The sequence below is a fragment of the Pomacea canaliculata genome, linkage group LG3, assembly GCF_003073045.1.
Source record: "Pomacea canaliculata isolate SZHN2017 linkage group LG3, ASM307304v1, whole genome shotgun sequence".
Taxonomy (NCBI): domain Eukaryota; kingdom Metazoa; phylum Mollusca; class Gastropoda; order Architaenioglossa; family Ampullariidae; genus Pomacea; species Pomacea canaliculata.
Genome location: NC_037592.1, coordinates 27525860 through 27541012, shown reverse-complemented (window position 1 = coordinate 27541012; position 15153 = coordinate 27525860). Strand labels below are relative to the sequence as shown.

The 15153-nt window shown below is 40.6% G+C and overlaps 1 protein-coding gene across 1 annotated transcript in view; it reads left to right on the top strand.

Moving 5' to 3' along the window:
• LOC112558508 (protocadherin gamma-B1-like) overlaps positions 1 to 15153 on the top strand; it is a 132949-nt gene that overhangs the window by 58717 nt on the left and 59079 nt on the right. Inside the window, 1 exon segment of the mRNA XM_025228983.1 lies at positions 1667 to 1768. The gene's annotated coding sequence lies outside the window, so the exon portion shown is untranslated.

The following is a 15153-nucleotide window of genomic DNA, read 5'->3' as shown; positions in this document are numbered from 1 at the left end:
AAGCACTAAAGCAGCATTCACTTTTGTTGTGCAAACTTCTGCATTTCTCGTTTTCCCAGAATCCCACGGTGCTATCCTAGTCGCATAATCATCGGGAGGTCTAAATTTTGCGACCAGAAGGCGGCGATACGCTTCAGGTTTTCTGCATTTTTTCGACATTTCAGCATGATGACCTTTTACCACGACAATTTTTTCGTTGTTATAAATTTATGGCTCCTTTACATCCTTGCTTCGTCTCCTCCTATCTTGAGGCGTATGTATTTCATGGGCAATGATTGCATGCGAGGCACACTTAAATCACAACCATTATCGCGCAGGACTCGCTGTGGCGGGCAGTCAGCTCCTGGGTGGGAAGGAGGTATGATGGGTTGGGTTGGACTTTACTTCCCTATGTCATCACAACCTTCCGAAATAAAACGACCGGTTTGCATGCCAGTAACTTACTGCAAGCTGTTTGCTTTGATTGGTTACTAGGTTTGGTTACTAGGAAACGATGTTTACAGTCTTTGATGTTGGTACCACGCCACCCTTCTCTGATCCTTCTCCAAAACTTCTCTCTTTTTTCGTCCTCTTCTTTCTCTCTCACTCTTTTCGTCGCCTCTGTTACTGTTTTTCATTCTGTTAATAAGGATAGCCGATGACCTAGTGGTTGTAGCACCGATCTTGAATACACCTACACAAGGTTGTTTATTACCGGTGTGACATACCGTACTTCTGCCATCTGTGAAATGAGTAGCTTGTAGAGGGCTAAGGATGATAAGACAAGGCGGTGGAGGACACAAGCACCACCCTAATTTGCCCCAAGATTAGTTCTTACTAATATATGTTTTTCCTGTCACAGGACTATCTCTATATATTTTTACCTTTTTTCCTCGCTCTTTGCACAGCTGCACCCGATAAGCCAAAGAAAACGAAGATAGACTCTTAGAGGGAAAAGGGGGCACCCAGAAAAGGACAGAAGTTAGTAGTCCTAATTGTGTTCTTCTTTGCATTCAGTTTAAGAAAATCGCTTAGTCCCATTGTTCACTATGCAAAAGTTCAGTGATGATTGGCTATAGGTGGGGCTACATGTCGAATCTGAGCATGCATTTCTTTTGCTTGCTTTTCGTTGTTTTTTGTTTTGTTTGTTTGTTGTTGTTGTTGTTTTTGTGTTTGTTGTTGTTGTTTTTTTTTGTTTGTTTGTTTGTTGTTTGTTTTTTATTTTGCCATTTGAAACCTTTCGCAGGGTCAGCTGCTTTTCTGTTGCTGCTACACAAAGAAAAGTTTCCAGTCAAGTTTTTGATATGTTACACGTATATAGGCATTTTTATATTCATCCTTTCCATCTTTGTTTCCTGTGCCCCTTTTTCTTTCATCCAATCTAAGCAGTAAAGAAGTCGAGTCATGGATGATCAGTGGTGCAAGGCCAATCCCGCGCCTTGACTCTCACGTCGGCTTTCTTTGGCCACACGGCGGGGTCACCAAAGGGGGGGGGGAGGTTAGTGTAGTGTGACTAACGGCTGGCGGCACACAGACACGCATATGGTGGGTGGCTGTAGTCTATGAGTCGGGGCTTGGGGACGAATAAAGAGAAATTTCAGAATGTTGTACGGAAACTCTTTTCCCTCTCTCTCTCTCACTGGTACAGATTGGACTACAGTTTAGTTCTGCTTTGATGTTTGTGCAGGTAAACGCAGGTCTTCCCCACCACTGTCATCTCATGGGAGTTGTAGTCACAAGAAGCTGCAACAACAGTCAAGGTTTTGATCATTCCATCAGAAAGCGAATTGTGAGTTATTCTCATTCATTTCTTCCATACAAGCTTAAAATACAATTTTTTTTTATTTTTCTAAAACGTTCTCGGCAGAGCGTATGAGTGTTCTACAAATTCATTAGCCCGACCCGTGTTTCTGTACGTCTGCTGCCAGAAGCAATAATATAATCGATTTGAGTGAGAGAAAAAAAAGGGCATGCGTGTCTCTTCAGCCCAAACATGCACTGCAACCTTCGTCTCTGCGATTGCAACGGTTCCAGCTGAGCGGGCACAGCGTGTTATAAGACCTTTGTAACTATGCCCTTTTTTATTGCTCAAACGTAGGCAGACATAATCAAGCGTTAGTAGTCTTTCAGACTGCAGTGCGAATACATGAATTGAATATGAAGCTAGTTAGGCTCGCTGTAGTTGCTGCCAAAGCCGGTTGACCCCATAGTCTTCGTTTGTTCAGCACCAGCTGCGTGATTTTTTACAATGCCTGATTTCACATCGCGTTTCCGACCCCCCGACTGAGTCAGCATAATGCATCTCTATAGTGATCTCAGCTTCTGTTTCTGTGGCAGTCAGGGTGGAAGGTCCGTGGGTTCTGCCCTCGTGTCTCGAGACCTCGACCCGAGGCTGAGCGAGCGCACAATCCTCTATCGAAGGACTTGCGTACGACGCGCACAAACCGCGGTTTCCTTCCATCGAGCGGGTTGTGTTGTTCTTGTCTGGCTAGCCTTTAAACGCCCCAAAGCATGGGTCAGGTTACTGAGCTTGTTCTGGAATGTAGAGTATTCTCTCTCTCTTAGGATTTTATTTTCCCGTCAATGGGATATATTTTACTGGAAGGACTCTTGGCATTATGTGCGTATTGCCCCTGTCTGTAATACATTTGTCTCCTCAATTTCAGGCCAGTGTAGTGTTTCACTTCATTACTTTTATTCTGCTTCGCACCACCCATTCTGTGTTCTCTGGGAATTCTATTCCATGCCTCAGTATGTTCTCATTAACGCTCTTACTGCTGGTGTATTTTGCGGCTTCTCTCTGCGACTGCTTCCCTGTCCCCACCGATCCCACCCTCGTTTTTTCCGCCACTTACTCGTCTGTTCTCATACAGAATTTTTATGTTCGTGTTCTCCATTGTATAGCTTGTTATTAAATTGTTCTTCCCTTCAAAGTAGTGTTTTCTTTGAAGTATAAGTTTTTCGTTCTATTAGAGAGCTTCAATGAGGTTTTCCCCAACTTTCGCAGTATATTGATATACCAAAACACAGCGGTTCACTTCTTTGCAGTGTTTTTGGTTGTCAGAAATATAAGCTAAGCGTGATGCCTGTCATATCAACTGTAATCGTGGCGAACGATCTTTTTACGAGGGTTTTTTCCCCCCTGCTTGGATCGAAAACTGTCCATGTTGCCGGTAGATTTATATAGTCTGCGAAGTTGATACAAGTTCGTGATCGGCTTCCGTACATATACATTCTTACTGTTTGCAGACGTGCGGTCTGCTGTCCTCTGGAACTCTTGATAAAGTAGTTTCGTGACCAGTCGACTTCGTTTACCTGTCATCCTAGGGACTCGAGTGAGTTATACCTTCTGAGGAAGCATTCGTCTTCTAGCAGAAAAAGAGTTCTTCATAAAATGTGCTACAGAGGAAAACGCTGGTTCTACCCTGGAGAGAGTCTTGCTCGTGAACCTGTTGGAAGAGCCAAACATTTGCATTGAAATCGATCACCAGAGCAAAAGATTGACAGATTAACGCGTAAACTGATTGATTGATGGATGGATAGATGGATAGCTACTTACATACCTACATATGGAATAGCCTCAGTCGGTTAATATTATGAGTTTCAGAGTTCGGTATTTGTTATTGCACGTCTCTATTGCCATTGGTGACTAAACATGCCTAGAGGGCGCTTGTCACAAAAATGCTTAAAATTGTCATCCGTAAAATTCAGTAAACTCTAAAATTACATCATCATCATCATCATCATCATCATCATCATCATCAATCAATCATCAATCAATCATCAGTCATCATCATCATCATCATCATATCATTAATCTATATCATTTAAAAAAAATTGCCTTGGCCTGCTTGTGCTTTCTTAACCGAGCTGTTTAGGAGAGTTCTCTCACCAGATTAGATTAATACAAAGTGGAATCTCTTTGTTTTCAGTTACTGTATTGTGGATATTTTCCTGTCTACCTTTATATACCACCCAATGCCTTAAGATCTCAGCACACCTTTCTGCTCCAAAAACTTCTTTCGTTCCCCTTTAGCAAGTGATTGTGAAATATCTAGACCCACACTTAGATACATTGAGATTTCCAATAAACAAAAAACCATCCACACTCATATATTAAACCTCATCTGTTCCTGAAATATTGATATATTAGCTCTCTTGTGTGTGTGAGTGCTGTGCGCCATGAATAGCTTCTATCAAGAGGCAAGGGTAATATAAGAAAAATTATTTTCTCGTATCTTTCACAACCTTCAGTTACATGCTCTTAATATATCATTACATTTTTTGAAAGTGGATGGTGATTATTAATGTTTCCCACTGTTATAACTCGATTAGAGATTTACAAGTCAGAACTTTACAAAAACGAGTTCCTTGCTGTTTTAAAAGCCAACCTCTCCGTGCTGTTTCTTTCTGAACAAAAAAAAAATAAATCTCGTCATACATTAAGTATGTCTGGTAGAAACAATCATAAAAATGTCTTTTTGGTGGGGGGATTGGGGGTGGAAGAGAGCCATTGTGGGTGAGATGGGCGTTATTCCGAAATATGAACAGCACGCTTCTAAGAGAAAAAAATCGAAGCATTCCTTAAAAGGTTACGGGGTGACTAAAAACTGCGATGTACACAGAAAACGGAGAAATTGATGGTTGCCGTGCTGACGGTGGAAGAAAATCCTAAATGGGCAAAAAGGATGGTGTTTACGCACCTTGAACTATCAACATGAATCAGAATCCTTCCACGCGTGTTTCCATTATTCGCAAGCCATATAGGAAATGGAAGATGACAAGTTTAAATACCTTGAAAGTGTTGCAAAAGCCTTTTACCTTAATACATATTCATAGCTATTGAAGAGGAAAGTAGTTATTGAAAGTGTAGAATTATTTATGCGAGTAATTTCTGGGCAAGTAAAGAAAACAGTATTTTTTTAAACATTTCAGTTCCTCCAGCTTCACAAAAAACTAGCCTACTAAAGGGTACTAAGGAATTGGAAGCAGGTGATTACTTTTTAAATCCTCCTGAAGCGACTGAACCTTTTTCCAGAAGCTTAGAGTGGTCCATTTCTGTTTGCAACTTGCTCGGAGACTTTGCTGCTGGTGGGTTGGATGGTTGGTTTAGTAGGAAGGTGCTTACACCTTGAGGCAATTTCGCACTTAAAGGAAAGAGAGGGAAGAAAGGGAAGTAGCCGAAGAAACACCTCGACACCCAGCCCTGCGAACAGGTGTCACATTTAGAGTGTGTTGAGCCGAGATTTGAACCCAGACCCTCTTACTGCAGTGGTGACAAGCAGGCTGTGCTGCAAACTTGACGACCGTTATTATAGGTTACATCTATTCTAGTTTCACTTGCCAGGAGAGTTCAGAGTATCATGACATGGACTGTCGTGTCTTACTTTGGCTGCAGCAGAAGAACTCGTCAATAACCACAAAACAAACCAAAAAATGCGAAAGCGGGTGTGGCTCATAATTCCCTCGAAAAAGGTCTTTGCCAGAGCTTCCTACAATAACTATTTGGATGCTTGCAGCCTACGATTTTGTAAAGAAATGGCACAGAGATAGAAATGCACAGAATTGCATGAATGTTTTTAAAATGCGCTGGTGTTAGACAAGTAGCAGATGGAGCATCAGCAAAGGTTCATCAGTAACTTTCATGAGAGATGACTGTTTGGCATTTATTTGTTTAGAGTTAGATATGTACCTGTAACGGAGGCACGCCGCAGCCACGTGTCAATTTTGTATCATTGATGTTACACCTGCAATGAGACTCTTTTGGTAGCACCAGGCAAGGGTTCAGCCGGAAACACAGTTCCAGAGTTTCGTGTTCTTAGATAGTCAGCAGAAATGATTTTGGTTGGGGAACTGCAGCACGATTATTGACGAGAGCGTGCACACGTGGATTCGTACACGTGTGTGTGTGCACGTGTGCTCCTGTAATCGCTCATGCAGACACTGTCTTATTTGTCTAAAACACGGCGGTGGTAAGTAAACTGCGTATTAGGAAGCTGGGGTCTCTTTGTGTTATTATCTACAGGCTGGTTTTCAGGAAGCGGTTAAAAATCTTTCTTTTGAACTTCTGTAATGTATTACTTACCATTAAGTCGTCATAACAAAACACTATATCACTTTCTAGACGGAAAACAATCGTTTACTTATAGTTGTATCTCAAACACGGTCTAGACTGGTTCAAGATGCCGCCATGTTTGGCACTTTTTTTTTTTTTAAATTTGTTTTTTTGAAAAACAAATTCCAGTTCCTGAAGTAGGAGGTACCATTTGACAAGAAAATCATTCTGTCAGACCAGTCTTCTCCACATTGCATAAGTGAGGTTTCAAAATGAAGTGTAACACCGACTCTTACATTTGATACTTATATGTAAACTTCTATGCCACAAAGCAGGGCGGCATCCTCGTAAAGCCTCTGAAAAATCGAATGGAAGTAAACAGTTGTTTTGTAACCCAAAGTTTTGAATTAAAGTAGGCATCATTCAAGCCTAACTTGCCATTTACCTTGCCTCTTTTTAAAACAAACAAAATGACAATACGCAGGAGATTGCCTTTCGCATTTAACAAAGTAAAATAATATCTTCAACTTTTTTTTAACTTTTGGGCAAAACTCCTTAAATGTATGTTTCCCCACAGTAAGCTGCAGAAAACGTAAAAAGTGACATTTGTTGTGAAATATATACTAAGTGGGGTAAGAAAACAATATTTTGGCTTTGGCTTTTCTTCTGATCAATGAACTCTGGTTAGAGCAGGCTACAAGGAAGCCAGCGCCATGTGGTCAATACCCCGACGTGTTGCAGGGGTGTCGTGATGTAGCAGGGTGACGTCAAGGGCTGGCGGTTATTTTTGTTAGCAACCGCCGCCGACTTTTGACCTCTCTCAAGACTTACCCGATGCACTTAACTCATACACATACACCTTGTACGAAGCTCAGCCAATTGTATGACAGTCCTCTTTGGACCAGTTGATACTCCGGTCAATGTGTACATACAAAGCGGACATCAGAATGTCCGGAGGTCTTAGCTCCGTCTGCCAGTGTCTCCAGTGCCACAAGATGCTACGATAAGTCGTCTTTGGATTGAATCGTTAGAGCAAAAAAAGACAAAACATGCTACTTTCTTATGTAAAGGTGTTACAGTCTGAATTCTAGCGTGTCACAAGCAAAGAAAGCCTTACAAACAGTTACAAAATTAACACGTGAAACTTTTATTTTATTTTTCGGGAGTTTTCGTTTCGTCTTTCCTTGCAAATGTTGGCCCAGTGAGTAACCGTGTTAACTGTCAGGGCAGTCATGACTCCCCGAGGACAAATCATACCCGACGCAAAAGATGTTAAAAAGAGTTTCCTTTAAAACCTGAAAGAAGTCCACTCTGTGTGTTTTAACATTCAACTGTTACAGGAGCGACTGGCAGCTTACAGTCGTAAAAATAAACGATGTAACTTTGACAGCATGCCAGGCTTCTGAGGGGCATTATTCAATTTGGTGTAACCACATTTGCAAAACTTTTTTATTATTATTGAATAGACTTTTCCACTGGCTGAAAAGAGAATTTGTCAATAGAAGCGCCTTTCATTAACCTTAATTAATCGTCAGCTATATTTTTTTGTTTGGAAGTAAATATGATGTGGAATGTTGTGAAACCGGGGATGTTACAGAAGTCCGATGGGATCATACGTTAGCGAGCCTGGAATTAATCTGAACATAAATTTTTCTTTGCTCGGGCATTTGTAGTGTTCACGACTGTCATACATGTCATCATGATAATGGCTACATGGTTGCAGCGAATCAGTAAAGGTTTTATTATCATCATCCACGTCAGTCCCACTAGGAACATTTCGCTACATCAACAAATATTTTTCTGACTATGCATCGCCATACACTCGACAAATAAACAGAAAACAAGGTTTGTCAGCAATTCCAGAGGAAAGCAGGAGTTTGTGACCAGCATTTCGTAGCAAGCGACAATAAATCGTTTAAGTTCGCGACAAAACAATTGTTACTGACATAATACATAAATATCTATGAAACATAGGAGAAATTGAGATAGTTAACTATGCCAGAGAGATTGTGTTCTGTCAAGTAAGTTGATAAGGAATCGATCTTCATGCAAAACAGAAAGTGGTGCTACACTATGCAATAATAGTGCAATGCGATATAATACAAACCGCCATTATGCACGGCATCGTAGTATCCGTACATCCCGAGTTCTGAAGGACCCAGGGTCTTTAGGAAACTCGGCGAATCTAAAAGCAGTCGGTTTCCTGGCCGCAATTTGCGGGTAGAATTGCACGTGCATAAAATGTCCAGGCAGCAACTGGCGGTCGGTTCACTGCTGACAGAATTGTTGTCCTCACCCCGTGACCGCAGTGGCTTCAGAGTTGGTGATGCTGATTAGTATAGTGCTATAGAAGGCTCTTCTTTAAAAAAAAAAAAAAGATACGTCTGGCTTGTGTTTTCAACATGTGTTTGTAAGAAAGAAACAGAAACTGAACCGAGTGGGAGGACTAATGAAAGAGAGAAAAAAAAACCTTACAAAACTGCGAGAGAAAGAGAGTAAGAAAGCTTGACAGAAAAAAATCCACGAGATCCTCCATCTTTTAGTTTCCAAATTGCTCGCGACTGTCGCTCCATCAGGCAAGGTTGTGAACGTATCTTCAAGTTTCTCCTCCGCCAAATATTACTATTTACACCCCAATCCCCTGGCATTGACTTGAGCAGAGAGATGTTTATGGTACTCTAATCGAGAATAAAACTGTAGCAACTTTGCCGTAAATAACCTTTGTATCCTCTTACATGCATTCGCTAATGAAAAATAAGGTCCTAACACCTATTAAAATTTGTTCACGAGTGGACCCCGACCTCCACCCTTATAATAATCACCTATCCAAGATTCATATCTCGTCTTGGTCACATTGTTCTTTCTCTGTATATGGCGCTGCTTACAGGGCCGTGTGCTTTGTATTCTCCTTTGAACCCTCAGCTTCTGGCTCGGCATCACAGCTCTATCCTCCCCAGCCTTCTGCTTAGTTTTTTACTTGTGTTGACAGATTTTTTCAGAAGGCGCTTTGTATACGTACATATATATATATGAGAGCGAGAGAGGTAGATAGGTAGTTAGTGGATGAATCGATCATTTCACCTCCACACGTCTCAAATTTTTGTCCGAGGGGAAATTCGAAGCCCTGGAGGAGAGACTTGGTCGCTTGACACGAAGCAAGAAGCAGGAGACAAAAATCAAATCAGCCTTTGTTATTTATTGATTCGCATGGTGCTTCTTTGGTCGCATTGCGCTGTCAGCGATCCTCGCCAGTCTGCAGCTTTTATTGATATCCGTCGAAAACATGAGCAGCTTTATACTCGGACAAAAATAAACACGCTTCTCCTGACGTCACTTCCTGGATAGTTCTTTGTGCAGCTGCATGGCAGTTGAGACAGAGCAAACGGCTTCTGCTATGCTTTTGTAGATTAATGCTGATGCATCTTGACATTTTCGCTGTATTATAAAAGTAATCAGCATTAAGAGTACAATGTCTGGAGATGATAAACATGACAAACATCATTGTGATGCCCATCGTTGGTAATAGTTCTTGCTTTCTGCAGGACTTCAGACTCAATAGAGTTTATTCAATGCACCCCGCAATACTTTCACCTTGCTACAAAAAATCTTATTTAGAGGAGCGCTAAAGAAGCGAAACAATGAGATGTTCAGTTTTTCTTTCACTGCTTAAATGATCTTGTCGAGGTCCAGAAATGTCTTTCGTCGAGGTGGATTTTCTTTATTTTTTTTTTAAAACCAAATAAAGTGGTAGGCGCCATTTTGGGTGGTGGGATAAACTGGAACCTAACTGAAATTAATATCAGAGGAATCTAGGAAGCTAGCTGATTCGGGTGATAAAAAAAATATTTAAGAATATCTCAAAACTGCTTCATGCATCATTTATTATTTCGGCTGTCATAGGTTGCAGTGCAGGACTAAGTATGGTATGAAAATTATTTTCAAGAAATAAATCCCAAAATACAATCATATTTTCATTTCTTTCAATTTTTGCAATGCTAATCATAGTCAGTCTGATGGCTAGACAATGTGACTAGAAATAAAATTCAAGACCCTGGGAAGGGAGTGAGGAGAACAAGCTCGTGCACGAACAGACAAAAAAGAACAAACAACCCTGAGATGTAAAACCAGGTCACAGAGTTTGAATAATCTTCTCGTTCAATGATCTTGCTCCCTCTTTTCGTGTCTCAGTCGTCGGCTTTGCAAGGGACTCCATTCTGGACCACCTCCCTCGAGGGAGTGCGTTGTTCATTATGCCGAGACTCAAGATGTGCGCGTTTGCTTAACGAACTGTCCTCGGGTCTCCCGCTGGCAGCTCTGTGTGTGAGAGAGAGAGTGGGTGTCAGAGGAAGGTGAGCTCAACTTCTGCTTTGAATGACACGAAACTTGCGAGGAGTAACGAAAATGACCTTATTTTCTTGAATTTATATGACATGAGCAGGTTTCACTTTCCTTCTCCATTCCAGTATACGTTGACATCCTTGAGAAATACTCGGAAAGTGAGTCAATGTCGTCAAGAGTTTTCAAATAAAAATTGTTCGGTCAATAAAAGATGTGAAATGCTTATGTACAGGTTACTATTTGGAAGAGAAATCAGAAGCACCATAATTAGGAATGGTGTCCGCGGGCTACTGAGATCCACCATTGATGGATGGGCATTAAGGTGCCTTTTTGATGAGGGAGTGGGTGAGTCAGGCAGTCAGTGAAATATTAAATGGCAATAGTCCTTCTCTAAAGAAAATAGAGTGATATGAAGGCTGTTTTGCGAGTTTTCGGTCGGTTGGTCGCTTACTTGCTTCACTGGCTGGTTATGTAACATGTTTGTCAATTTTTCTCTGGTCATTTTTAGTCGTGTCTTCAGTCTTTGTTTCGATAGGAGCAGTTGTGCGTGTCATTGTTAAAACTTCGTCTAACTGCAGAACAAACGAAAGAAAAAAGCAAATAAACAACTCAAAATCAAATATTTAAATCGAGAGATTATTCTGCACAATGCCTATCAGAAAAACGAAGATATCTTGGGCATTATTAATTTTCTGAGAGGTTCTTCGCGAAACGCGATACAAATATGGATCGGCTGGTTAACGGAGCTCAGACGGACTTTTTTTCTGATGCCTCTCTACTACTGTAATGCCACGTAGCACATCCTCCTTTCACTTTTTGTGCGGCTTTAACAAGTAGTTTGTCATTCCCCACGACTTTGTAAACTGGCAGCGCAGGTGAATTTTTTGTCCTCTTCTTGTCCCAAAAGTCTCTCCATGCTGCTTCTGAGATTACTCTGAGTGATTATCTCATTCTCTAAACCACTTTCTTTTTTCTTTTTTCATTCTTTCTTTCTTTCGTGTTTGCGATGTCGAAAGTCCTAGCTGTCCTTGACTCAACATTTCCCGTTTGATTTTTTAAAGTTTTATTTATGTTAACTATGGATAAGTATTGAGACAGCAGCTTACGAGCGTACCTTTAGTTCAAATCCCTTGAAAAGTTTTGCATGTAACGGCTGTAAATCATTTAGTACTGTTTACAGTTGTTCTACTCACAAATAGAAAATATCCATTCACTTCCACATGCCTTTGTTCGGTGTTAGTGTGTATGCTATATGTCTGGTTGTGCGCGAGTGTGTGTGATTGTCACACTGTCCGTTCCTTCCACTCTTAATTGAGCAGCAAGCACTGAAGGACAGAGTTAAAATCATTATTTATGCAAGCTTCCCATAAGCCACCATAATGTCAGCCGTTGTCTTACATCTCTTACGCATGGCTTTCTCCTTTTTCCGAAAGGTTGCCAGTTTATGACAGGAGATCCGGATTGTATTGCTCAATTTTATGCCCGGCGGAATGCATCAGCCCATCTCCTGGTCAGCTCTAATCAGAGAAGGCCATTTTGACTTTTGCATCAGCCATGAAAGGAAGGGTTATGTCATACTTTATGAGTGGGGAGTGTGGGCAGAAACAGGAAAATGTCAGTGGGAGATGCAGAGGGGTGCAGCTGGGGTGGGGGGTGGAGAAAGGGTGGGTGGATGGGTGGGACGGAACCAGGGATCGATGGTTGACCGAGGATGGCTTGTATATTATTAACAAGAAGGACGTGTGAGTAAAAACTAGGGCCGGCCTGACACACAAAAATGTCTCTCTAGACGGCGGGTTTGGACGATGTTGTTTACGACATCCACGACATGGAGTATTTAGCTGTCTTCATTTTCTTCTCATTTGAGGTCGAATATCGACCTTCTGCTGCATAAGTGTGATAGTTGAAACTTTCTTCTTCTTTTAATGGTGATTCTGATAACAGGAAGAAACACCACGAAACTTCATTTTCTCTCTCGGCGTTTATGAGGAGACATTGACGAGCTGGCAGCGTATGTTTTGGAGACATTTATGCTCGATATCAGTGTTTTCCCGACTGTAATCTGGATGTTTTATGCCTGACATCAATAAGAGCAATAATGAGCGCAACGCAGTGTTATAATCAAAGTGTAGGTGTGAGAGAATGAAAAACCATTATTTACAATCCTTGTCTTCTTTTCTTGAGAGGTTACTGCCATGAGAAGGAACACCTCAACCGTGTCTTGGATTCTCTGGAGAAGCCCAAATGCATAAACAATAAATATGCATGTGTTTGTATTAAATTATGTGGACATTATAGTTGTTTAGTATGTATCTATATTAGTTAACATTGAATCATTTTGTGTTTTTATGTCTAGGAATGAATTGTAGACGAAAGACACGAAAAGAATGTTAATGAAAAGTAATCTTGTATTCTTTTTGATATACTTTTGTTTTGAATGTCGGATGAAAAATTCTTGCTGTGAATTTCCTTTCCATGTTGGTTTTGACTTCACTAACACACCAAACGAAAGTTTTGTAGCTAATAAGTCAGCGATCTCAGTAGGTAGTAATGTTAGAGGTCTTACAGAGCAACATGGGTCTGGTGTGTCCCAACATATCTCACTTCTTCATTTTTGTGTCCGAAAAGCATGTGGCTTAGGTTCCTTGTTAGTTCATAGGTATAAAGTAAGCAGACGACACTTCCCTTCCGTGGTTCCGAGTCTTCCTGCAGCTCTGACGTGTTGGTGCTGGAGGGCCGCCCGTCAATGTCTTGGGCAGGAATCTTGTTTCTCTACGATTTCCTCCAGGAGATCAGCAGGCGAGAAGAACAACTGTAGCTTAAGCTCGCTACAGTCGCACGCAGCAGACGTTGCACAGGAATTTCCGGTTCCGGTCTGCTAGGGTGAGTAGGGCGTGATCTGCGAGCGGAGATGGTGGCGTAGGTGATGGCGGTGAGAGAGAAGAGAGTGAAATAGAGATCATCGTCGAAATAGTCATGTAAATATTTACTGTTGTTTTTGCTTATCATTTATAACATATGGTTTCCAAAGCATTCTTCATATAAGTATGTGAAGTAAATTGCATGTACTTTTCCTAGTGCGATGTCCTCGTTTTTGTTGTTCTTTTTTTTGTTTTATTTTGTTTTTGTTTTTTTGTTTGTTTGTTTGTTTTTTATTTTTCATTCTGTTTAACACTCTTGAAACAAAATTCACGAAGATGGACAGATAAGATAATCATAGGCTTTAGAGAAAGGACGTGTTACCTATTGTTTCTATGTTTCTTATTATTACCACTAGCATTTCATTTGCTGACTACACAAAAGAACCTGGCACCGACTTCCTATGAGAGAAAAAGAATGATTGACATATTTTAACAGAGTGTCTTTGATATTCACGGCTTTGTTATCGGGGTGGGAGCATCGTCTTTCAGTTTGAGGCCTGCTGCGTGGTTTTGCTGACAGTGGAATGCAGTTTGCGGAGAGAAGATAAGCGATAAGCCGTGAATAAAGAAGACATTGTCCTTCACGTGCAAGAGGGAAAAACTGAAGCTATGTTCGCAGGCTATGTAATATCTTTACTGTGTTTATGTCGGTAATGTCTGCTGATAGTGCGAAAATACTGAGCTTTAAAATTAACTTGTTATAGTCTGGAGCCACTCTTAAAATATATCTGACTGAGTGTATTCAACTTTCTGTGTGAACTCCTGCGTGTGTATGTGTTTGTGGCTGCATGCCTGAGTGCTTGTGTGCGTGTCTGCGTCTGTTGACTGTGTATGTTGGTCTGCACATACATGAGCTTGTGTGTAAGCTATGTGTAAACAAATGTAAACTAAGAAACATTTTTGTCACGAAACAAAATGGCTTCTAAGACTTCTAAGATTTTACCACGGATAGGATATATTCTAATTTGGAAACTTTAAAAGACCATTTTTTTCAGCGGAAAGGTCTTAAATCTCAAAACATTGTTGTTTCATGTTGGGCAAAATTTTGTTGACATTGAATCTGACATAAATATATATTCATAGATATAGAAACAGATAGAATGACGTATGAATATGAGAAATGCAGTTCGTGTTACTACAAATTTAACTTCAATTAGCTTGGCTAGAACTGTACTAAATAATCTCTCAGTATGATTCTGTAATGCGGCCCTATGCTCCACTGGGGGCGAATAGGAACAAGAACAAGAAGATTATTCTGTAAGATTTTTTTCTTTGTTCTTTCATTGATTTGGTTGGGTTTTTTTTCCCCGTAAATGGCTTATTTTTCACACCTGGCTTTAGCTCAGTGTTACACTAATTCATCATTGTCAAATATTAATATTTATTCATTATACAGAGCTTCAGTGTGTAAAACCAAATAACCTAATGATATTTTCCTAGCAAGCACACGAGTTATTTATCTGCTAAATTCAGTATCTAGCTCTCTATACATTATGTTCTATAAAAGTCTGTCATTGACAGATATCAGAAGTTTTATCTTTTACAACATCAGATATTTCTTGGTTTGGATTTAGTAGACCGCTGCTACTTTCTCACTTATTCCTCTACTTGTTTTCGCCTAAAGAGAAACTAAACAGGGACACCACAGGCATGTGGGCTTGATGATAGAGTTTTAAAAAAAATTATAATTCACATACCATAATCAGGGAATAGCATCAATAGCTATACCGCCATTTGATAGTTCTATCTCCTCATAAAAGCGGTCTTTCCGTGTGTCAGAAAGGATGAGTTGAGTGCCCCGGATGGTGAGGTTTTAAATCTGTCTCAGGTATTGCACCAGGTTCATTCTTGTGATTGGAC